Source organism: Mauremys reevesii, linkage group 26 (genome assembly GCF_016161935.1).
Source record: "Mauremys reevesii isolate NIE-2019 linkage group 26, ASM1616193v1, whole genome shotgun sequence".
Classification (NCBI taxonomy): Eukaryota; Metazoa; Chordata; order Testudines; family Geoemydidae; genus Mauremys; species Mauremys reevesii.
Window position 1 is genome coordinate 2,373,445 of NC_052648.1, and position 25,146 is coordinate 2,398,590.

General features: G+C 52.6%; 1 long non-coding RNA gene across 1 annotated transcript; it reads right to left on the reverse strand.

The window, feature by feature from the left end:
* Positions 1 to 10,990: 10,990 nt before the first annotated feature.
* On the reverse strand, positions 10,991 to 13,064 carry LOC120391813. The gene is made up of 2 exons (XR_005591496.1): positions 12,679 to 13,064; positions 10,991 to 12,194 (listed from the first exon to the last, which is right to left on the reverse strand). It is a non-coding gene; the product is annotated as an uncharacterized LOC120391813 (long non-coding RNA).
* Between the last annotated feature and the right edge of the window lie 12,082 nt (positions 13,065 to 25,146).

Sequence of the window (25,146 nt, forward strand, 5' to 3'; positions counted from 1 at the left end):
AAATTCAAGCCCCACGTGAACCAAGACAGGATGCAGCAGCCCCATACGATCCCCCGAGAAGCAAATCTGCCCCGCTGCCCGAGGACTCAGCCTCAACCCCAGGGGAAACAACCAGCAGTCAGCAAAGACACACAGTCAACAGGGGATCCGTCCTTCTGCCAGGAGCGTCAAGAGAGCAGGTCGGCTGATTGAGAGGCAGTTTAGCCGGGGAGGCATCTGGACACCAGCCTAACGGCCCCCACCAGCCCTAGGAACATGACAAAAGCCCCTTTCTAGTGCGGACAGGGCCCGGTAGCCAAGCCTTGGGCCCCAGCTCCTGGCAGCTCCCAATGAAAACCGACGACTTCAGGGGACGGCAATTGGCAGCCCTGCTGCATCTTCCTGACGGCACAGAGCGCGGCAGAAAGAGCCTGGCTGGGTGTGCAGGGAGCTGCCCGTTCCCATTCACCCCCCCCAGCCAGCTCCTTAATGGCCTGGCCAAGCCTTTTGATGAGCTGCTGGCATAGTCCCGTTCCCAGTTTCCTTCCTCCCAGTGGGTGCCAGGATCCCTGCACAAAAGCCTGCAAAGCAAGGGGACAGGAAGGCCCTTTCACTCTCTCTCCTGTTGCCAGCGGGCAGCAGGGGGTGGGATGGCAGCAGCTGCCCACCCCCCGCAGTTACTTTTACAGGATTAGTCAGAACCTGCTTTGATGGCGCTCGGGGACAAACGGCAAAGATGGCGTGAAAATCACCAGCCACTTTCAGAGAACTGGGTGGACGTTCCCACCCCAGCAGCTGCCGCTCAGGGTGCCAGCTAGTTTCGCGCCTCCCCTGGGAGGTGAGAATGTCCGCTCCAATTTATGGAGGGGGAAACTGAGGCAGGGAGAGGGGACATAGTGAGGGGCTGAGAGGAGGACCCAGGAGTCCTGACAACGCAGGGTCGGCATCTGTGCAACATGCCCAATCGACCAGAACAGAAGCTGTGGGTAGAGGCTGGAGGGAAAAGCGTAAAGAGAAGGGATGAGCCAGTCCCTTTCCTAGGACAGTGAGGGAAGGGGAGAAGAGGGTTAAAAGACCTCTTTGCCATTAGGCCCCAATCCTTCAAAGACTTGGGGGAGGGCCAACCCTTGTGCCCAAATGAGGCCCCATTGACTTCTCAGGCAGATGGGCTGCCACTGTTATCAACTCTTGTCATTATATTCTTGGGATATCTGGTGTTTTTCTTAAAGCCCCAGCTCCTGGAGTCAGGTGACGGCCTGAGAACCTCAGCTTTTATTTTAAAAGAGACAAAAAGGTACGTTTCTAGCTCTCGTGGTTGCAGAGGAAAGCTGGAAAGCCAGATCCCCCGAAGCCAGACTCCCAAAGCTCCCCCCAGACCAGAAGGTGAATACAAAAGCCGATGAAAATCCCCAGAAAGAGACTGCTCTTCCAGGTCTAGCTTGTTCTATCCCTGTCCCGGATCCGTGCGGGCACAGAGGGCTTCACTCTCCCAGCCTGGCAACATGCCCTGTGCCAAGCTTGCAGGAGATATGTCTCAACCCAATGCACACACAGAGTTTTACTTCCCAGGGCTAGTGGGGAAAAACTAAATACATCAGCAGGCGGAAGGCCATCTCTGGAGCTAGTTCTATCCCTGTGCTATCCGAGTGCCTGTAGCACTGGCCTTGGTTACACCTGGGCAGTCCCCACTGACTGCAGCCTGGGCGTAAGAGAGCAGGGACACTGAACTGGGGTGACTGCTAGAGAGAAGCTGCCCTTCAGCTGACCCGCCGCACCCCTCAACTAGCCTCCCTCAAACTGCTGGGGGTTAGTGGAAACGTTCCCAGCAAGAGCTTTATTCCTTTGCTGCAGGGTTTCCCCCTCTGACACAGCCGGTGCCAGTCCCCGTCAGAGACAGGATACTGGGTTAGAGGGACTCAGTTGTCTGATTCAATCTGGCGATTCCCATGCCCCCCTCTTTACAGGTAGAAAATAAAATAGCCTATACATTTAGCTCCTGTTATTTATGTGCAGATCCTGAGCATCCGATAGACTAAGAACCCGTGTTACAGCCCAGAGGCCTTAGCAAGGGCCAGGGGGTTGCTCTGTGGTGAGGTTTTCTGTTTGTTTGGGTGGGAGGGAAGGGAGTTAGTTGGTAAAATGAGACGGTCTTAAATATTTTTGGTTTGTGGGAAATTTCTCTCTCTCTCTCACCCCTTCATTAAAATAATAATAATCACATTAAAAAGGGAGTGACCTCCTGAAAATTAAAACTTCACTTGCTGAGACTCGTGCCCAGGAATTAACCTGAATGGCTCCTTTCTCCTGCCTTCGGTTGCACACAAAGTGCTTTCCGATTGGCTGATTTCCTGGAATAGATTCAGTTGCTATGATACCAAGTTTGCTTTTAACGAACCCCAGAAAATTAATGGCATTCAGCAGATAAGTCCTTAAAGTGGAAACTATTTTAAGAAATTCTTCCTGACTGGTTTACAAGGAGTCGGCAGGAAAAAGAAAGCTTCCAGAAACCAACATACCCTGAGAGCTTCCTCAGGTCCTCCTCTCCATAAAAAGCCATTAATATAGATGTCACCGAGCAAATATTTCCTGCAAAGAATCCCTTTCAATCTGGGCACCCATGGCAGAGGGAGCCAGAATTCAGAAGATAAGGCATCAACCATGTTGCATTATTCCTTTGGATTATGCTGCGGCATAAATACTGTCTGACAGGTTAACATGACAATACGAGTATTGCACAGACACTGCAAATGTTTTCCACCATCATTAGCTTCCATTTCTTTCCACTGAGTTGACCCCGCCCTGCCTGGGGTGCATGAGTGTACAATTTAACCGGCGATGTGCAGGAAGACAGCGTGAAACATACTAAATGTGTCAATTTCATAGGCCTGCACCCTGCTAGTAGAAGGCTCCAGCATTATGGGAACTAGGCAAAAATGGGCCCTGATCTTATACTGGCAAAAAAGCTGGGATTTTCAAAGGGATCTACCAGGGTTAGGCTCCTAAATCCCACTGGAATTCAATAGGAGTCAGACACCGAACCCTTTTGAAAACCATTTTTGAAAAATCTCAGGCCAGACTCTCATGGGAGTCAATGGAAGCCTACAAAGAATCCTGTGGCACCTTATAGACTAACAGACGTTTTGCAGCATGAGCTTTCGTGGGTGAATACCCACTTCTTCAGATGCAAGTCTTGCCTCCGTCAGGGACCCCAAGGTCCAACCCATAGAAATAAATGAATGCGGCTACCGGGAAGGTTTCACATCAGCCCCAGACAATAGCCCAGTGCAGCAGAAGTGAAAATCACCCTAAACAAAACATTTCCCGGAGAAGTCATGATTGGAAATGGACCCGGCCTGACCTACCCACAGCAAATCCAAAGGTATCTTCTATGACCTATACAGAGGCACCGGGATGGGTTATTTTCCTAGTGGAGAACAGCCCTTCCCCACCCTCTCTCCTTCGGGGTCCTCAGAGCCTTTGTCTAATTCATCGGGCTGGCAAAGAAGAGTGGGAGGCGAAGGCCATGAGCGCCTGCTGGCTCAGTAGGGCACTTTTCTCTCCCGAGTACCTGTGGCTGAAAGGCCAGCTAATGACATGGCTTGTCTGCCTTCCTTCCACTCAAACCTCGGCTGGACAAAGGGCCTCCAGACGCAACAGTGCGGCAGCCAGGGCTTTCAGCTCAGAATTGAAGAATTTCCCCCAGAATCCTACGCTCCTGCCCCCCTCCCCACAGCCCCCGCCCCATCAAGGAATGTGGAGATGGGTGCTCCATCCAACACATCCCGTCTCTGTCATTCTGCCCCTGCAGCGCTGTGGGGGGCTGGCGGTGTAGGGGCCACATTGTAACAACAAAACCCTCAGGATGGAGCTGGACTGGCCAAAACAGCCTGCAGGGCCTTTGTGAAGGGCTCACCTGGTGGCCAGGGCCACCTGTGCTAATGACGATTGAAATCCTCAGGCAGCCCTCGGTGCTCTGCTGGGCCAGGGTAACAGGAGTGTCTTTGGTGGCCGTTTATTAATAGACCCCTCTGCTAAGTAACCAGCACAGAAACGCTGTCAGCTGAAAACAGTCCTCGTTTGTCTGAGATCGCTCTGCTGTTCCCCCTTTCTGCCGCTCCCCTGTCACAGTTCTGCTGCAGCCTTCAAACCAAGGGGCTGTCAGATGTTTTTCTCTTTCCGTTCTCTCTTTGTTGGCTTAACCGCGGACATCAAGCGAAGCTGAACTTGGTATAATCTGAAACGAGCCACAGGCAGGATCTTCTGTCTCTCTGGTTGGGGGCTCCTGACACCCCCAGTCCAGTGCATGGGCCAGCTTTGATGTCACAGCCCAGACCAGTTATATTCCCAGCAGGGCAGAAGGAAGAAAACGCTTTAGATAAATTCTTCTCCTCCAGCCCACAGAAAAGCAATGTGAGATGGACACAAGGTGGCGAGAAGGACCCTCCTTTAGGGACATTAAAATGGTCTGAACCTTCTTCATGGAAACCTAGCGTGAGATTTACAAGGTGGAAACCCAAGTGAGGGGAGGAAAGAGAGGCAAGGTTACACCAGCGCAAACCCAGAGGGGCTCCTTGGCTGTCAGTGCAGTTACTCCAGGGCTTAACTTGTAATGAAGGAGGGGCTCAAGCAATTTTTTTATTTTCATAACTGATGCAGCAAGCCCAGAGGTGCCAGGGCCATGAACTGCCGAGCCCAGAGGTGCCAGGGCCATGCATTGCCAGGCCCAGAGGTGCCGGGACTCAGCCCTGGCAAGCCCTGCTGGACAAATTAAGTACTGAGTTGCTCTGGTGTAAATGGGATGAGAATCTGGCCCTTGGTGCAAGATAAAGAGAGATCCTTATCACACCACCTTGGAGAGAGAGCGTGAGCTGGAGAGGAAAGGGGGAAGTGGCTCAGACTGAAGCAGAGAACTCCACATAGACGGACTGACGAGCCCGTGGCCGACTGTCCAAAAGGGGGCAGAGATGGGGACAAAGATGAGGTCAAGACTAGAGGCCTGGGCATGGGCGACGGGGCTCGGCCCCAATCCCATCCCTGCCGCAGGGAGCACGCTGCTGGTGGACACTGCTACCTCGACGGCAACAGGGCGGCGGGGACAGAACCCACGATGGTGGCTTGGCAAGGCCAACACGCTGTGCGGTGCGCAGGCCCCGGCCAGAGAGAGGGTGCAGCAATACCTGTGCCACGGGCCCCCTCCAGGCATACGCAGAGAGGGGAAATATCCACTTTTCCCTCCCACTTTGGGGCCCCGGGAACTGGTGAGCCGCGGTCCCTCCCAGTCTCGCCCTGTGGCCTAACCTCCCGGGGGCGCGATGCTTCGGTCTCCTGTCAGTCGCTGGGTTCAGTGTGCGGGTGCTGCGTGGGGCGGGTGCCCCGTGATACTCAGGCCACATGACCTGGTCCCTCCTGGCCGTAAACGCTGGGCCTTAAAGGAGCAAGGCTGCTGCTGTTTAAAAGACCGGCTCTTGGAAGGGGGTCAGAGCCCTCCCCACCCTGGGGCACAGCCCGGCCCAGCCACTTCGCTGGGGAGCGGGTTCTGGCCCTTCTTTCCAGAACACTGACAGGGTTCCAAGCCACCCAGAGGTTTGTCCCCTGCCATCTCCCTGCTGCCCTGGGATTGCTGGTTTGCTGCCTCCTGTGGCCCCGCTGAACAGACCTGCACAAACTGGGGGCTGAGCCTGCAAGTCTTACTCATGGGAGTAGCACTTACTCTTGCAGATAGTCCTCTTGGCTTCAGTGGGGCCAATTGCCCAGGCAAGGCCTGGGCCCTGGGTCCCTTAACGGCAGTAAGACCCACCCCTGCATGGAGAAGGTTCACACCCAGAGATGGGGACAAAGCGAGTTCATTACTCTGGGGGTGGGGCTAGTGTTTTAAATGGACAAGACCCCGTCCTTCCTCCCGTGAGAACACTGTTTTGCTCTGTACATTACATATGATCTGCAGGGCCTAGGACACCCAACCCTATGGACAGTGATGCCCAAATCATGTGATGACATTTTGAAAACGCCCCCTGCCTGGCAGCTCGCTCACCTGTGCGCTGAATATCGAGCCAACTTCCGATGCTCCCCAGCTGGAGGCCAAGAACCAGGGCTGCTTTCGCTGGGACATGCAGGGACTTCCCAAGCTTCCTCTGATACTGGCTACCCACGGAGCTGGTCCCTGCCCACGACCAGACCCCACCCAGGATACGCCACCATAATCGACCCATGTGGATTGGCTGCATTGATCATCACATTACAGATACACCGGGACAACGGCGAGACTAGCAGGGAAGGTTTTAAGAGAAGAGAGGCCTAGTTATAACAAAACAAGCGTGCTGTAAATAGCAGGTGGGGTCTGCAGAATGGGAACAGGTTTAAAGGGGCTGCAAATTGCTAAGGGGGCATTTGATGTTTTTTAATAAATGATTTTTTCCCCTCTTCTGAAAATAGGTGCATTAAACAGGAGCACATCCCCTGGCCAAAGGGCATCAGTGAATGCAGGCGAGGTTTTATCTGAGGCCCATCACCATAATAGTCCTGAGCTGTATCATCCCCACTCTGGCATCACAAGGACATTGCTTAAGCTGCATAATTAGGCCCCAATCCTGCAAACACTTTAAGCGTGTGCTTAACTTTACCCCTGTAACCTGTCCTGTCGGAAGGAAACAGGCTGAGGCTGTGTTTGCACACAGTGCCCAGTGCTGGGCCGTCCCGGGGGCTTAGGGGCACTACTGCAATACAAAGAATAAATCACACGTGATTGTGGAACTGGGCCTTAAAATGCAAAGGGGCCAGTGCGCGGCCCGTGCCCTACTGCAAGTGCAGACCTAAAAGGCAGTTGTGGCTGTAACTGTATCAGCCTGCAGACGAGCCAAACATACCCAGATATTGCCCAATCCTGCAGCATTTGAACAGGCCAAGCTCCCAGAGATGTCAGTGCTCCAGGGACTACAGAGTCAGTCTCATTAGTAGTAATAATCAAATAATGATAATGCCACCACAGGGGCTGTTGTATGGACAGTCACCAAGATATTTTGAAATATTAACAATAGTGAAGCAAGACAGATCGACGGACGGGAAATGACAGTAAGAGTTTCGAATGGGACGTGCTTCTCAGACTTAAGTCGAGCATTGCTATGAACAACTCTGTAATATCCATATAGACACAGACAAACAATGGGACCTTCTAGTGAAATTGACTTCTTTTCCCTCCCAATGAGATAGATCATCCAGTCCACATGGACTTCACCCGTTAACTCTGTTACAATTTGCTTGTTGCAACACATTTAAGCAACTTTCCTTCTACTTCACCATAAATGGTGTTTTGCTCAAGGTTCCTTTTAAGCCATCTCTGGTCTATTTATCTCTGAACCTGCACAACGACAATATTGAATTGTCAATGTGAAGATTAAAACCATTGTGGGAAAATAAGAAGTTGTTGGAGTTTATAGCTGGCCCAGGGACCGTTAGACTGGAATGGAAATAATCACCAGAAAACCAGATGTTATCCCTGGGCCTCAAGAAATGATTAAAGACAAAAACCCAAGGAAATTTCAACCAAATAGACACAGCACATTTCACTTTAAATCTCTCTCCCTTTGCAAAAGATGTGTGCACTTCCTTTAGAAAGCTGCCAATAATTCAGAGGCTGGTGGCCTGTTGAAATCCACTCCCCAGTTTAAGTACAGGGAGAGCTCTCAGGTGGTAGGAAGTCCTGGAGAATAGTGAATCAGTTTTTACATTCGGTTCTCTAGCTTTATGATATCACATACACTCATACAGCTAGATAACCAAAGACAAAAACCAACCCAGTCCTTTCAATATAGGCCTCGGTCATTCCACACACACACCTTGCTTGGATCCTGCTGCCACTTCCTGCTTCATGCACCCAGCACAGTACAAAATAAAAACCAAATCCTTTTAGATCTACAAAGCGGATTCCTGCCTTTCAAGATCCTTCCCTTTTATATTTTTCTTAACTAGGAAGCCTCTCTGTTGCAATCCAGGCTGATTCCATGCATCTTAATCCCTGTGTATATTGCAACACACACACATCCTAATGCAACACACAAATCCACGCACCCTCTATGCAATAGTCACAGCTAACTCACACAGGCAACCAGGAAAAAATAAGCATTTATTTAGAGTAATGTCACCCAAACTGTCCATTCTCCCTAGAGATCTGCTTCCTTCTCACACCCAAATTTACCTTCAACCCCTCTCACTGTGCTGGGCTCTGAATTTAATTACTGTAAATTACAGGCATGAGAAATGCTGAGTCATGAGGACTCAGATGATGAAAAAAAATATTCATCTTAAAGGGACCTCCCAGGATTTTCGAGGCCCTCCGGTGCCTCCTGCCCCCCTCCTCCGCATCTTTGCTCTTATTTGGCATCTCTGGGCTCCGTTGAAGCCCTTGCCCCGCTCCCAGCCCCAGGCTGGGCCTTGGGGGGAGCCCGTGCAGTTTTTCAGACAGTCCTAAAGCGGGAGTGTTAAAAAAAAGGCCCCGTTTCTCGGTCTGTCACAAGCAGAAGGATCAGCCCAAAGCAAAGGCTGCAACCCTACGGGCCTAACCAACGGGCGGAGAAACTCTCACCCACCCCTCGCTGCACGAGCTGCTCCCAGCCAGGGCCCGGATTTCGGGGGTAAAATCAGCAAATAGCCCAGAGGCCGAACCTGGCGGGGGGGGGGGAATGGAGAGCAGCTGCGTTTGCCCTTTGTATAGGGGGAAATGGATTATTTGGCGGGGGTGGGGGGGTGTCTCCGTCCTTTGCAACCAGCCAGTGAGAAGGGAGAGAACCAACTTCTCCGCTTTGCTCGCCGGAGTCACACACACCCGGATACCGGCGCCAAGATCCCCACGCGGGGAACGGAACGGAACGGAACGGAACGCAAAGTACCTTCGACTTGCGCGGCTCCTCCTGCGGGTCAGCGGGTCTCGGCTGCGAGCTCCCGGCTCCGCTTCTCCTTCCACGCCTTGGAGAGTGGAGAAGGGAGGCGGGAAAAGCCCCCTCCCCAAATAACCCCGCCCCGCCCGCCGGCGGCTCTGGGGCAGGCGCTTGGCACTTCCCCGATCTCGCCCTAAACTTGATCCAAAGCCGCCTTCGGGCAGCGGGGAAAGTGCACATGGCTGGGGGGAGGGGAGGGAGAGAAGTGGTCTGAGAAAGTCTGAGGATGGGGCGGGGGGTAAAGAGAGGCGACCGCAGGGGACAAAGCCAGACTTTCTGGGCTGGGCCAACCTGCGAGAAAAGCCAGCCGGGGCGCGGGGGGGGGGGCGGCAGCCAGACAGGGCGGAGGTCAGACACCCGGGCTCGGGTGATGTCAGCACCATTAGACATGCTTATTGCTACATGGCTGAGCAAGTGGAAGTCTGGAGGGTACCAGGGAGGGGCTCCGTGCCCCCCCCGCCCCTCTTCCGAGCCCCGTTTCTGTCCCAGACACACCAGCTCCACCGCCGAGCCGCTGCGGGGTCAGAAAGTGCCCCCACCACCCACCCACCCACACTGACTCGGAGCATCCCGTGAGCTCTCTGAGCTCCGCACCGCAGCGAACCCGAGCGAGCCCAGGACGGACGGAGCCTGCACAAGGACTCGTGCAAACAGAGCCACTTCGCCGCCTCCGCTTTACCGAGATTTTAAAGATTCAAAATTGGACTTTTGTGTCGGGCCCTGGAGGGGGAGGGGAGGGAACAACCCTCCCCCCCCCCCCGGCGCCCCAACACCCATTGGCTTCTCTGCCTGAACCAGGACTGCGAGATTTTGGGACCTACGTCGTTTATTAAAATTAAACCAATTGCAACAGCAACAATTTACGCACACGCACACACTAGGACATGGGATCCTTGCCCTTGCAAGGGGAGTAATTGAGCTGCTCACAACAATGTTTAGAGGAGCGATCTGTTTATCCAGCCCCCCACACACACCCCTTTTGCTCAGGGAAATAGTCCCCCCCCCCCGCTGCCCCCATCTCCCTGGCAATTCTACTCCGAGTCGAAATGGAAAAGGTCCCATTAGCCATTGGCACAAGGTGCTGCCCGTCTCAAAGGGCCCCCATGGCTAAGAAATGTTTGGGGCCCAGATTCTGTTCTCTGTGCCCTGGGGTAACCCCGTGCAATTGCACTGGGGAGTGTGAGCTGCATTCAGCCTGCCATGGGGGGTGTCTGACTGGGGGGTTATCACAAGGGATCGTTTCCCTCTTAGCCTGTATGACGGCAAGACAGGACCCTTCTCTTAGGGGGGAATAGGACCCCCCCGCAACCAAACAGCTCAGCGATTTCTAATCCAAGGACTGGGATCAGTTTTCGTGATAGGAAACCGCTTGACAATTATCCTGCAGAAAATATGCACCCGCCTCAGGTCCGGGCGTTCGCAGCGTTACAGGTTTCTGGGAGGTTGAAACTGTTTTTAGATACAGATTGCGGGGGGGCGAAGTTCTGGAGAGGAGGAGGGGGCAGGGTTTGAAGTTGCTGAAGGATGAAGATTGTCCGTCCAGTCATCTGGAGCCAGGGGGATCAATGTTAAGGTCGCCTCTTTGTTTGCTCAAACAGCAAATTAGTGATGCAAACACCAACAACCACCGGGGGAATGTGTCGAATCTACGGCAGTGAGACCCCGGAAACAGGCCCAAATCTCTCTCTCTCTCTCTCTCTCACACACACACACACACACTTTACTGAGGCAACGAGTCCTCCAAACACCGCTCCGGGATCGAGCCCCTTCGCTCCCACTTCGGCATATAACGGGACAGGGTTTTTGGGGCGCTATCGCCCATGACCCCCTCCCACCCAAAAAACGACCCTGCCTTTTAAAACAAACCTGGCCGCGGCTCAGGCATTTGCCCCCGGGCAATGGGTGCCCCGGTTCCCAGATCCGGGCTGGGTCCCACTCGATTTTCTGCCCCTCTGCTGCACGTGTTTTTTCGCATCCCCCAATGTCTCCGCCCTGTGTCCCGGGACACCGGGACCTGGACTCCGGCGCGCGGCCCAGGACGCCAGACCCGCTGCTGAGCACCAAGCCCGAGGACTTTAAAGGGAGGTAGATTGAGACATTTTCACTCTTTTTTGACATTTGAACCCGCGGATCACTGGATCTCCCTCCTCCCCGGACCGCCGATCCCCGCCTCACACCGGTTCAAACCCCAAACCCATGGGTCCGCTCTTCTCTGTGTCTTACACGGAGCATTTCAAAAGCAAACGACCCAACCCTGCCCGCCGCCGCCTCCTCCAGCGCCTGCCTCCCCTTGTCGCGGCTCATCTCACCAGCCTTAGCTCCGGAGGTTCCTTCGCTCGCTACCGAGCCGATTTGCTCGTTCCCCAAAGTCACAGGCCCCTGCTTCAGCCGGTAACATGCCCGGCACGTTTCACTTGCGAGGCGCGGGATTTTTGCGCTCCCCGAGGTTGACAGAAACATCCGTGTTGTGCTCGGTGAAGCCCCGCGATGTCGGTTATAAACACACGTGCAGCTTCTCCGGCAGGATTCGCCGGTAATTGACATCTGCAGAAACCTGGCAGCCGCGCTCGGCGAGAGAGACATTGGCCAGACCGGAGGGTTGGAAAGTTGGTTCCAGCCGCCCCAGCAGATTCCCCTCTCTGGAAGGTAACCCAGCCCCCTTTGTCCCGAGCGAGCTGGGATTCCAGCGTCCTGCCCGTTAAAAGTCACTTTATTCCGAGGGCGAACGCGCGTGGGTTTCACTGATAACAAACCTTGATCAGCGAGAGCGATTCCAAAGCCTGGCCGGGCGCTTCCCCTCCCCGGCCCGCGTCTGTTAGCGTTTGTGCCAACCTCCAAAGGACTCCCATGCCCATGCCTATGTCCATGTCCGACGGAATAGCAGCCCGGGCCTCTCGAGCCTTCCTTAACCAGATTTACGGATTTGGGATTCTTCAGGGGAGGGGGGGAAGAGACGCGATGCGGGGTGGGGGGGGGAGTTAGCTCAGATTCTATTCCCGATCATAGGCCGATAGAGATAACGCTGTTTCTATGGGGCCACATTATTTTCAAAGGAGGAGACAGAGAAGTGGCATCCAAGGTAATCGTTCCCCGGGTCACCCACGGATCTGTCTATAATGTCCTTTTCGGTTCCGGTTCCCCCTCGCTCCTACTGCTGAGGAGAATCCGGTCAGGATCAGAAACGCGTTTGGGGGGAGCCAGAAGAAACCGGGCTGGGTTTTCTCCCCCTGTGAAGTACCCGGGGGGGGGTTTCTAATTGATGTGTTTGATGGGAAGTTCTCCTGCCTGCAAGGGAAAAGAAACACCTTGGGCCCGAGCTGTGATCCACCCCCGGGGGATGCTAGCTGGAGAACGGGGGCAGACCCGCCGGGGGTGGAGGCACAGGCCGGGAGCCCTCTAGGTCCGGGGAAAGGGGACCCTGAGCAGCTGCCGGTAGGACCCAGTGTTGGTGAGGGACCCCGCACCCGGTGAGGCCTGGACAGGTGTCCTGGGGCAGGAGCGACACCAAGGCGGGGGGAGGAGAGAGGAGCGTGGGCTGGCCCGGGAGGCCCACGGGTGGGAGGCCAGGCTGCGCGGGCAGCTCTTGTGCCGGTTGGGGAGGTGGGAAGTTTGTCCCTCCCTCGCCTGGCTCTTCCCCGCGAGCCTCCCGGGGTGGGGAGTCAGGGGCAGGGCCTGGGCCGGGCCACGGCAGGACAGATCCTGGGCACGGGGGTCCTGCGCCCCCAAAGGTAGGCGCCGCCGGATCTGCCCCCGCCCCCGCACGGCTCACCCGTGGGGGGGGGGCTCAGCGCCAGCCCCCGCCTTCCCTTCGCTGGGACTGAAGCGCCTCTGGAGCCCGGCTTCGCAGCAGCTCCCCTCGGGCCGAGACATTCGCAGCCCGATTCACCCCCCAGCCTCTTTCCGCCCCGGCCTCGGCAGATGAACCAGGCTCGGGGCTTCCGCCAGCAGCGAAGGGAACACTGGGGGGGGGCGGTTGCAGGCGTGGGAAGGAAAATCCCCCCCCCCAATTCTAGCTAAAGGCGCCCTTGGGTCTCTCCCGTTTGAAAGTTGGGGTCCCAACACTGGCACGCGCAACACAGAAAGCCGGGGGGCCGGGGGCGAGCCTGGAGCTGTCGGCTTGCTCGGATTTTAATCTGCACTCCCTGGAAAGGCGCCCCCCCCCCGCGGCACCCTCCCCCCTCACACACACTCCGGCTTGGACCCAGCGCGGCTCAGCCCCGCGTTCTAAGAACTCCCCCGTATACAATGGAAAGGACAAAACAAACCGAATGGACTCGACAGCTCCCCCCCCCCTGCCCCGCGCAACCTCCACGTGCAGCAGGACTAGAAGCGCCCGAAGCCACTAGGTTGTGTTGGGCCCGCGCCCACAGCAGCCAGCGCCGGCCCTAAATCCGCGTCTCCAGTAAAACCAACAGCAGCCTCCAGCCCCCCACCCCTTCCCATGTCCTGGCGTCTCTGCAGAGCTCGCAAGCAACGGGCCAGAGCCCGGGCTCGCGTGTGAATGGGAGCAGCCACCAGGCGCTGGTCCACTGAAGGGCCGTTGGTATCTCTGTCTCCTCAGCACAGCTCGCCACCTCCGTGCAGAGAGCAGCGCCGAGCACCCCCGGCTCCACCTAGCCAAGACAGAGCCCAGAGCTGCAAACCGACCCCTGGGGAGCGCAGCCCAAGGTGACCACCCGGATAACCAGCCTGGGAGCTGGGCCCTGCGCAAGGAACCGCCTGACGATGTGCCAGTCACATGCTGGAAGGGGCAGAGAGCCACGCACAGGCCAGGGTATTTCCACAGCAACTGGGACAAGCTACTTCCCCCAGAGTCTTAAAAAACACTCCACGAGGAAATAAACTCCCGAAACCTCGGGACAAGGAGCCTTTGGCTGCCATTGCGGCTTGGCCCGGAAATTCTCTGCGGCTGGGCCCCATTAACACACCGGGCAAGGAGGAGAGTCACCTCCCCTCCGGGCCAGTTACTTTTCTTAACTGGGCTGATACGGCTGCCTCTGTTCCGTGCCCCGGTTCGGGACATTTTAAAGAGCGCACGCAGGCAACTCCACCTCTGGAGCAGAGGCTTGGATATGATTGATGGTCTCATGTACGTGTATATGCGTGCACGCCTATGTAACACACACACACACACACACACACACACACACACACACACACACACACACACACACACCTTGAAATGCACTGATGGAAGAAACAGCATAAGCAAAGCATGTGGCCATAAAGATCTTGTCAAAATCTTTATGCTCGTGGGTGCCCAGGTCAGAGACATTCGGTCTTACCTGCCTCCAGCGCTGGCGAAGGCTCCCTTCGGCCTGCTGACGTGTGTTATTCAAGCTCTTTTGATGTATTGTTAATAAAAAAATAAATAAATTCAACGGCTCTGATAAAAAAATCCACGTTCCTATTTTTAAAAGACATTTTCCTTTATCCTCAGTTCTTGTTACTCGAATATTCCAGGTTTAATTTAATCCACGTGGTTTAGGACCCTGCAGGAGCCTGACAGCCTGCGACTGCTTCCCGAAAAGTAGCAAGTTGTCCACTTCAGCCTCAGCTTTGCCAAACCTGCCGGGGAGGACAGCGAGTGTAACCACCAAGGTCCTGGCTGGCTTTAAAAGCCAGTGATCCCAGGCTCTCCCGAAGTGCTGGTATTTCAGGCACATTTCTGATCAGAGGTAAACTTTTTTTTTTCTTCAAATGGAACTGCCATAAGGGGAAGAAATGTTCTCCCTGCCATCCCAGGTGGTGTGAGAGGGAGAGGGACCCACAAGCCCATCTCCGAGCCATTTGAACAAATCTGCCCACTTGGGCTTTTCTATTCAACTGAGATCTTGTCTCTTTAAATAGAAAGCACCTTCCTGTTGTGAGAGCGCCCCCTAGAGCAGGGTTTCTCTGCATTACCCCCCACCAAAGCCCCAAGTTACAAGGTACTAAAGTCAGTGTCCCCATCCCATCTAGCCATACAGAGAGGGAGGGTGGCTTTGGCCCCCTGAAACCTGTTCATGCCCACCATGGTGCAACTCCCCCCCCCCCCGCCCCAGCAGCTGCTGCAATCCACATGGGAGCAGATTCTTAGAATTCATTCTTCCAAGGTGCTCAGGCCCAGATCCAGCAAAGCACTTAAGCAGGTGCTAAACCTTAAGCATGTAAATAAGAAGTGGAAGCTTTTCTTAAACGTGATCTGACTCCCTCCCCCTAGTCCTCACACTTCATCACCGTCCAGCTGCCTAGGGAGGAAACTGACAGCAGCAAAGAGGCTACACCCAATGAGATCCTAGCAAGTCTCCAAACCCGCACCCAGTGTGGAATAATTGTAAAATAAAAACAAAAATTAGGGTGGGGGGGATATTACATGAAAGCAAATATGATCAACAAATTGGTGGGAAGATTTTACTGTTTGTTCTAACCTCTTTGTCTAGGGCACCATGAGTGCATTGGGAAAGCCAAGGGCGCATGGCTAAGCAGGTCTTAACTAACCCGTGTCCTATCGGTCTTTTAGTGTATTCCACATTGTACATAGTAGCACACAGAGAATTTGGACTTGGAGACCCCTGGTGCCAGGTGAGACACAAACCCCAGGCACTGCCCCAAAGGGCTGCAATACAGAGAGACAAGTCGAGGGCCGGGGGTGGGGAGGCAAAGGCCTAGAGAAGGGAAGTGAGTTGCCCAAGTCACACAGCAGAGGTAGGTGTAGAACCCAGGCAGGTGCCCCAGCCACGGAGCTGCACCGTTCTGCCACAGGCAGGCTCTCAGCAATGGGCTTAATGGCTCTGCGGGGGAAAGTGATTCCGAGCCTATTCCAGCCCTGAATGGGCAGGGAGGGGAGCAGTGGCTCCCCAGCTCTCCAGTCTAGGGGGACACACCCTGCTGGCTAGAGAAGTGCTGCAGGCCTAGGCCCAGGACGCACATTTTGCGGGGGGTGGGTGTCTCCTTTGGGGCGGAGGAAGGGAAATAATAGAAACACCTTCTGGACACACAGCCCGGAGGAGCAGCCAGATTCTTCCTCCTGCTGCAGAAAGGGTGCGGAGCCGGCTGCAGCCTTTAGGCCCAACAGGAGGAGATCACACTGCAGCTTTGAATCCCCAGGCCTTTGCTAGGATTTAAATGTCCCTTCAGCTTATCCATCCCTGGTGGCCTGCGTGTGCAATCAGTGAGTGGGTTCCAGGCCATTCCCTAGCAGGCGAGTGTCCCCAGTACAATAGGCAGCTGCCCCCTTGCCAGCAGGCTCCCCAGGCAGGCCCAGGACTGAAGGAGCCCTGAGACCTGAGCTGCCCTCTGTCTCCTAGAGGGTGTCAGAACCGGGCCACACAGGGAGGGGGCTGTGTTGGGAGAAGCCTGCTCTGTCACTGTCCATGCCATGTCTAGCCTAGACATAATGAGCCTGGATCCCAGAGCTGGGGACCCAACTCCTTTCGCCTGCAGTACATTAAGGGAGACAAAGACATTTAAAAAAACAACAACAAAATGAAACAATCATAAAATGATACTAAAGCAAGCAAAGAATCCTTCTCATGCAGACATCCACATGCAAAGGCTTGTGTGCACATCCATGCAATCACCTGTGTGAGCACACCCATGCAAACACCATGTGCACACACCCATGCAATCACCCGTGTGCGCACACCCATGCAATCACCCGTGTGCGCACACCCATGCAATCACCCGTGTGCGCACACCCATGCAATCACCCGTGTGCGCACACCCATGCAATCACCCGTGTGCGCACACCCATGCAATCACCCGTGTGCGCACACCCATGCAATCACACAGACTGCTGTGATCACTTATCCATCTCCCAGCCTCCTAAATTTTCCTCTGGCCTGACTGTATTGTTATTTTTGCCAACCCTCCATCTGCCATTGGGCTGCCGGCGTCAGCTGACACAGGAAGCCCCGAACCCTTCCCGGTGGAAACGCCTGATCTTCCCACCTATTTCTAGAGAAAGCCCGGACGCGTTATTTGTATCCGATTGAAATAAACCCAACACGGAGTCCATCAATTACCCCCCACCCCCGCAACTTCCTCACTCCGACCGACAGTAATAAAGGCCTGGTGACTTCCACCAACCAACCCAGCTCTGCTTCCCCGAGGCGGCCCGTCTCTAAGGAGCGGAGCAGTGGGAAGCGGGGCCCTCACCCCCCATTCCCATGCACCCCATGCAGATGAGTCACTGCGGGGGGAGGTGGTGTGGACGCGCCATTTCTAAGTGCTCCTCTAGACTGACACTTAATGCGCCAAAAGCCGGTCCAGAGACCTGCTCCTTGCCGCGTCCGCAGGTTTTATTTCTGCTTGTAATGACTCCAGCGGGGCTTAGCAGGCCGGGGTTCCGCGGGTTTGGCGGTGGGATGGGGGGTTTGTTTAGTCAGATCTCACGGCTCTTTTCAGAGAGATGTTTTCGGGGCCCAGGGAAGCCGCTCGTTTCAGGCCTTTCCTCTGATCCCAGAATTAAAGCGGCTTTTCCGTGGGGACAGCACAGCCCCAACCCAGCCAAAGCACCAGGCAGCCTGTCGGCTTCCCCGGCTTTCTCCCTAGCTGCGTTTCCTACAGATTGAAGAGGATGCAGCCTTCCCAGGTCCAGCTTTAGCCAACAGCACAACTGTAGCCTAGATGATTAACACGGTCCTGTGAGTGACTGGGCCAGGACATGCATCCTGGCACCCGGGGGCGATGGAGTCCTCAGGAATCACACGGCGGCTTCATTCTGCGTTTCGTAATTCGGACCAGGTTAGAGGAATCTCCCCAAAGTGCATCCCACCTACGAGGGCCCCGATCCTGTTCTCGGGGACCTCAATGGCCGGTATAATCTTTCGGGACCGAGGCCTCTCCTACATTGTTGGCTCTGTCTATTCCAAGGATGGGACAGCGGCAAATCGTAGGGGGATGAGCACCTCTCCCCGAGTAGGAGACCCAGGCGGATTTCTTAGAACCAAGACTTTGGGGGTACATAAGAAAATCTGGAGTCCGTAGTGTACCCCTTTTACCGTTGCAGACAATCGGCGGAGTTCTTTCCCACGTGGAAATCACATTTAAAAAATAAATCCTAATGAGCAACGTCATTAAACCCCCAGAAGTTAAATCAACCCCCAGATTGATTTATTCATTTAAAAAAAACACAGAACAAGGCACAAACAATAATCTGAAGACCTGAGAGATTCCTGGCCGTCTCGTCTGGCTGCAGAATGTTAGAATTCGGTGTCCCATCCTCACTGCGCCCATCACACGCGCCTGGGGAATGGGGAATGGGAGACCGCTGTCTATGGTGCTGAAATGCCAGCCCCTGCCTGCACATTTCCTTAGTGCCTGACAAATACAGCAAGGCTGCTTTGAATTGTGCATGGACAATGAAGACTACACCTGAAACGTCGGTTGGCACATACACAGGCCTTTCTTGCAAACTATTCCCCCCAAATCCCACACTCCAGGGAGGTGCATACTGCCGTTCTAAAGCGCCTGAGATTGCGATATAAGAAAGTGAACGCGGCATGTTCGTTTTCAGTGGATACCTTCCTATTTTCAAAGGCTTGAAGTGGCAAGCAGAGGTTTCTGCTTTTTTTTTTAAGTGAGGGGATATTTTTTTTCCTGCTACCGTACAGTGTTTATTAATTAATTAATTATTACTGTCAGATTTATTTTTAAAAGACAAACAGAACTTAATGGAGAGACTGTTGTTGCCCAGGTAACTGTTTCTTTAGTTAGCTCATTATTCCTCCCTGCCCCCCCATGCATTTGTAGAATTTAAATATTCCTGAGTAGATCATTATATGTCTCAGAGACACGTGGGTGTCTTGTGTATAGGCACACATTAGGCGTGTTCCATTACACTGACATTAAACAAAATGCTCCGAAATGACAATTTTTGAAAATGTGAAATATTATCTGTGTGTGTGTGTGTGTGTGTGTGTGTGTGTGTGTGTGTGTGTGTGTGTGTGTGTGTGTGTGTGTGTGTGTGTGTGATATGTATCATCTCTCATCGTCTCAGTCATTTCTTTTGTTAGGTGTTATATTTTTAATTGTATATGCCAGCTATCCTCCCCAAGGCTACATGTTACGCACATATTAATACAATTTGTGTATAATGTGGATTATTTAGAATAGTTCCCACTATGTGCCATATTTTGACTCTGTGTTCGGTGTGACTAGATATAATTTGCAAACAGAGTATAGAACATTATACATGGAGTATGTTTATATGTGTGTGTGATATTACACACACGCATGTGTATTTAAACAGCCCACAGAAATAGTGTAACCCGCCATTTCTATCATTCCCCTTTTCAAATATTTCAAACGATTTCCCTACAAACGGCATCGCCACGCTAGGACCTGAGCCTGCTGTCCTCTCTCAGACAAAACTCCCATTAACTTCACTTGCAGCTTTGCCTCAGCGAAGGCCCATTTTGCATTAGGTTTTGTTTGATACAAGTGTCTTCAGCCTGACCTGAGAACCGTGTTTGCGCGGGTTAGAATGTGGGGCGGGGGTGGAGTTTTTAGCCCATGTACTGGACTGTGCGAGTGTAAACAGAAAACAATTCTATCAAATGTGTTTGAATCGATTGCGGATAAGAAATGAGCTCAATCTTCTTCCCACAGGCCCCGAGAAGCTCCCAGTCGAGACGTTCGCACATAGAATAACGTCAGAAAAATCTCATTCATAATGTACCTCTTAAATATCCCCGTTCCAGGGAGTGAAACCCTACAGCCGCACCATGGCTGTACCCGCTATAATATGGAGGTGTGTTACACGCCCGCTAACATTGATACTGAAGTACGTGTACAGCTAATTTGTACACACACTTCTGGGTACATGTGCGTGTAGGTATTTTTATAACAATTTTTCGGTGTGCTCATTAAACACACAAAATGTTGTTATAAAAGCGTACCCGTATTTTATAACCCCATTGCTGAGGTGTTTGTTATGGGAGTGTCTAATTCGTACACCAACAATATTGTTATAAAATATGTACAAGCACTTTTCTAACAATATTTCATGTGTTTATTATATCGGTGTCTATCACATTCATGATGCACTATGGAGAAGATACACATCTGGTATCTAGTCTTACCGATACACCTATCACACAGATATTGGGATAAAAGTGGCTACATGTACAAACGACATACACACGTGAATAAAAACGTGTGTCAGATCTGCCGAGTAAAGCGTTTCGTGTGTGATTTATTGCGAACACCTTGCTAGGGATCTTTTCCGAGACTCGGCTTAAGGCCACAAATACAAAATATTACGGGGAAGTCTTAATGAGCAGAGGGAGTTTTAATATATTTGTTTCCAAATCAGTACAACCGCTTCCACCAGGCAAACTGCTTTCTCGTCAATCCGCACTGCAAAGCAGAGGCTTAAAATGCCACTTTCTATATTGTCGGGCCTTTTTTTCAGAAAGAAAAAATATATAACGAATGGTTCTTCTCATTCCCATCTCTCTGTATATATCTACACACACACACACACACACACACGCACGCACACACGCACACACACACAGGACGGTCCTTAAACCAGCTAAGATCTGTTTGGCATTTACCGTCGAATTCCAGATGGAAACAGGCCACATTCATAACGGTATTTTTCTCCTTTTTACCCCCAGCCCCAGCCCCTCGTTTTAAATCGCAACGCACCGATTTTCGCAGCCTGCCTGCAAAGCGAAGGGGCTCACGCTTAGCCTCCTAGATACACACAAACCCGCGCCAAAGCTGCCTCCACAGCCTGACCCCGGCGTGCCACAGTTTCACGGGGTAAAATAAAACAGGCATCTCGCTCCCTGTATCTCCCGCCCCACACACACACTGGATACACGCCCGGCTTGTCTAGATCTGAATTTATTTGATAGGGAGAGAGAAAAACAGGGGACCTCCAGGAAAAAACCCCAGAGTGATTATTTTTAAAGATCTTTGTCTCACTAAGAGACACCCGCCGCACACACGTGGCATCCTGCCTCTTCTCGTGCCAGTTACCTTCCAGGTCTGTCTCGGACACGGCCCAAAAACATCCCCCAGAAAAGCTTAAGGGACTGGGGACACCTTGGGGATTCCTGAGAGACCCGACCCCCGCTTAAACGAGGCCCGGCCCGCCAAAGGAGCCACGTGCGGGGAGCGCCGAAAACTTCTCAACAAGGAGGAAGTGTGTGGGGGCGGGGGGGGGCTACATTCAAAACAAATCCCAGCCCTTGGTTTTGCACTGAGGGGACCGCTTGATGGGCTGCTCTGCCCACGTATTACCCGTGGGCTGCTGCAGGAAGGCCCCATTGTCCAGCCCCGATCAGATTCCCCGTCTGCACAGCATGTCGGGGCTGCCACACGTGACTGGAGCTCGGGAACAGTCTCTAGGGAACCCTTGGGGGGACCCCCGAATTGTTCCCCTTAAATCCTTTCGCCAGGATTTTAAACGCGGGGCGAGCTCTGCAGCCGAGCTCCCCACGGCTTGTCCCGGCCTCCCACCCAGAGTCCCAGGCTGCCCTCAGCTCTGTCTTCACACGGACCTGCAGAAACAACCCCGCCCGGATTGCTCTGAACCACCGGGAAGGGCCAGGATGGGGAGGACCACGGACAGATTGAAACTCCCAAACCCAAACCTGGCCGCGTCAGGTTCTTTTCCTTCTCTCCCCGATGGAGCTGCCAGGCAGCCAGTCGTGTCCTCTCTACCCCTGGGCTCACTCCTTTGAGTTTTAAGTCAGCTTTTAGGCAGTTGTAAAAATGATTAACAATGAAGCAAATGTTTATCCAGACAAGCACAAGCTTCGGGCCAAGAGGTGACCTTTCCTATTTGACACTTACCTGCATAATTTCTCCTGCATCCATATCTATTTCATTGACATGGGCAGGTTGGTGTGTGTGTATAGACTTCATTAGATAGATAGATAGATAGATAGATAGATAGATAGATAGATAGATAGATAGATAGATAGATAGATAGATAGATAAAATGCACCGTCTTCTGAAGCAGAATACCTTCACTCCAGCAGCCATATTGGACTGTGGTGTAAACACAGCACACACACAAAAAGTAATGTATCCAATCAGCTAATAAATCAGAGCCAACATCAACCGAATAAAAGGGGGGGAGACAAGACGTTTTTATAAAAACTGGGACTGCAGTTTAGTCTAACGGATATTTAAAAAAATGCAATAGCCTGGTGTGTTTGAATCAAATAGCAAAAAAAAAAAAAAAGGGCATTTCTGTCACCAAATACTAGGGCTGCCTACGGGTATTTTGAATCCGTGAACTGCTGTAGTTTTAAACCCCCCGAAACCTTTAAATCATTTTCAATTGCTTCAATAATGATACCATTTTGGGCAGGGGGTCTCACCCCTCCCACACAGCGAGTTGTGCAGTGGGCCGCTGTGCACGTGTTATTACTGATACGCAAAGACACCCAGTCTGGATGCACCTGGGAGGAGACCCGCCATTCCAAAATTACCTTTGGATCAGATCTGCAAATGTAACGGCGAGGTCTCTCTTTCTGAGCTGACCTAAAAGGAGCGAGAGAGATGGGGGTCGGGGGGAAGGGAGCTGCTATAACACCAAAGAAGCAAATGCTCCAACTTGGACTCACTGTCACAGAAAGATGTGAACTAAAAGCATTTGTTTAAATACCGGGGTATTTTTTTTAACAAAAAGAAAACCAAAAACCCAACCAGTAGCTCTGGGGTAACTCACGGTGGTTATAGCAGCAGAACAGCGACTGTCAATAGAAGTAAATGTGCCATTTACCAAACGTATCAAAATACCACTAGCTGTAAAAAACTCAAGAGCCCCCTTTGCCCGGATGAAAGATTATTTCGTAATTGCACCAGGAAAGCCACAGAACGTGGTTCAGAACCAGCACAGCAGCAGAATAGTCACTCACCAGATCAGGTCAGTTTCAGCGGGCTGGTTAGACTCTCATTCGGTGCCGCCAAGGAGTTTCCTGATCCGAAATCTCGCCCCTTTCCGGGGGGTAAAGCCGGGGAAATTATATTTAAAAAGCAGAAATAAAACCAGCCCTGAGATTCCATGTATAGAACTTGTCCCAGCATCACCGCCAGGTGAAATGACAATCGTGGGAAAATCACTAAATAAAGCAGGAATATGCTCGGGCCTGCGAGCCAGTGAGGAGGCAGGTGGGGGATAGAGACATGTGTCGCGGTATTTCCTTTCCCTGTTATTCGACACATCTCTATATAACCCTCCGAGACAGAAATACAAACTGAAAAGCACTGAGGTGTCATTTTCTCCTCCGTCTCCCTGCAGAATTCCAGGGTCAACAGTGAGCGAAGGGATTCGGGGCGGCATACAGGATCCACTGTAAATAACACACATAACCCAGACACCCAGGATGAACATTGCTTTCCTTGTCAGGCTCCCAAAAACCTAGCGGATCTCACAGCACGTCTCTCCTCAGAGGCAGCTAATACTTCTGCTAAGCTGCAGGCAGCTCATTTGAAGCTAAAATGTGGTACCTCTCCAGAGAGATTTTAGCACGTTTCTCTTGGGCTATTATTAATTATTATTATTGCTGATTAGCATTTGCATTTTTTTTAAATATCACTCACCGCGAATGGCTCTGTGCTGATCAACTTATTCAGAAACAGCGTATAAAAAAGGGTTTAAAAGGTTTTCAGTCAGAGCCTAAGCCAATATGTCCCCAAAATGCTAAGTCAGACTGGAAATATAGATCTCGCCATAAATTATATATCTAGCAGGAGGGGTTGGTTGGTTCCCCCTCCCCCCCCCCCCAGCTTATCAGCCAAAAGGTGCTTTAACAACAAAGACTCTTCTGTGCAGAAACATTCTCCCGGTGCCTGCACGCTTTGCAAAAGATTGACTTCCCTAAAAAGCACTAGGCTCCTGCTCCAGCAAGTGCCTGCAAAGAGCGGTGTCCCACACGCGGGGCACAGAGTCCAACTCTTCAGTGCACCTAATACTTCAGACAATCATTAATCATCAAATCAGAAACCCAAACAGCCAACTCAGACTTGTAGCGGGCTATTTCCCTCGGCTGCAGGACAGATGTTTTTCTGATCAGTAAATACTGCTGAGAAAATCAAAGCCTTGACACCTAGGAGATGTGCAGCAGTAGAGTCCTTCTGTGCGAAGATGACCCGGGATACGCTAGCCTGGCCCCCTGGGGTGTCTAAACCAACACAAAGCTTCTCCCTCTCGGTGTTAAAAACCAAGTTTCTTGGGCTAGGCGTGTTAACAATACAGGCGCGGAGGACAGGAGGCATTTCAATGAGAATTAGAACGGACTGAAGGATGCGCGCAAACACACACACACAAAATACACCCGCAGCCAAATCCAGCCCATCCCAAATCCAGTTTACTAACCTCATCCCCATCAGCCTCTGAATTCCGAAATCCGACCTCCAGAGCCCCTCTCTCCGCACACACTTACAACCCGCCGCCCCCACCCCGCGGCACGTAGAATTCAATCTCGCTCCCTCCCCACCTTCCCTACTGTAACCGCGCCGAGATGGGGGCTCCGGCCCTGGGAACTCACCAGGGTTATAGAAACTGGGTCGCTTTTGTAAGTTTGCCAGAGTGCCCGTCTCTCCCCCTTTGTGTCTCCTTCGCAGAGAAAGGCCCCGATTAATTAATTTCACACTGTAGCCCCAGAGAAAATTTTCCCACAAACAAGTGGCCGGGAAGACGTGGAGCCCCAAAGAAAAGAAGTCAACATCAAGTTCAACAGCATGCGGGAGGGTTATTAGCATAACAATCGAGTCTGAGCGAACAGAAGTCTTCTCAACAAGAGCGACTGGCGTCATGGCAGTCCCCTATTCACACCGCCAGGCACATTTTCCCAGGCTCCTTAACAATCACACAACTGTTTGCCTTGCACATGCCAACGTTTGGGCACGGAGTTTGCCTTATGATAACAAGGGATAATGAAGGCTTTGGGGAAGGGCGGGTCGTTGAAAAACAAAAAAACGAAGGAGGGGGGAGGAGAGAGAAAAGTACCAGCCCCTGAAAGAAGCAGAAGAGGAGGACAGAGCTTTTTAAGAAAAATACAAATAACCCCCCCGCCGTCAGCTCCTCCCCCCATCCCTGCACCCCGTGTAGAAGGCTCCAGAGACGAGGGGGAGTTGGCCAGGACCCCGAAAATGCAAAAGGTGAAACATTGTTACTTACTTGTTGATTCAAAATACTAATAAAAGCCAGAGAGCGGGAGGGGAGGGATCCTCCTCCTCCCCGCAAATTGCAATTGCTCGGACAAGGTTTCCAAGGGAAAAGCCCCTC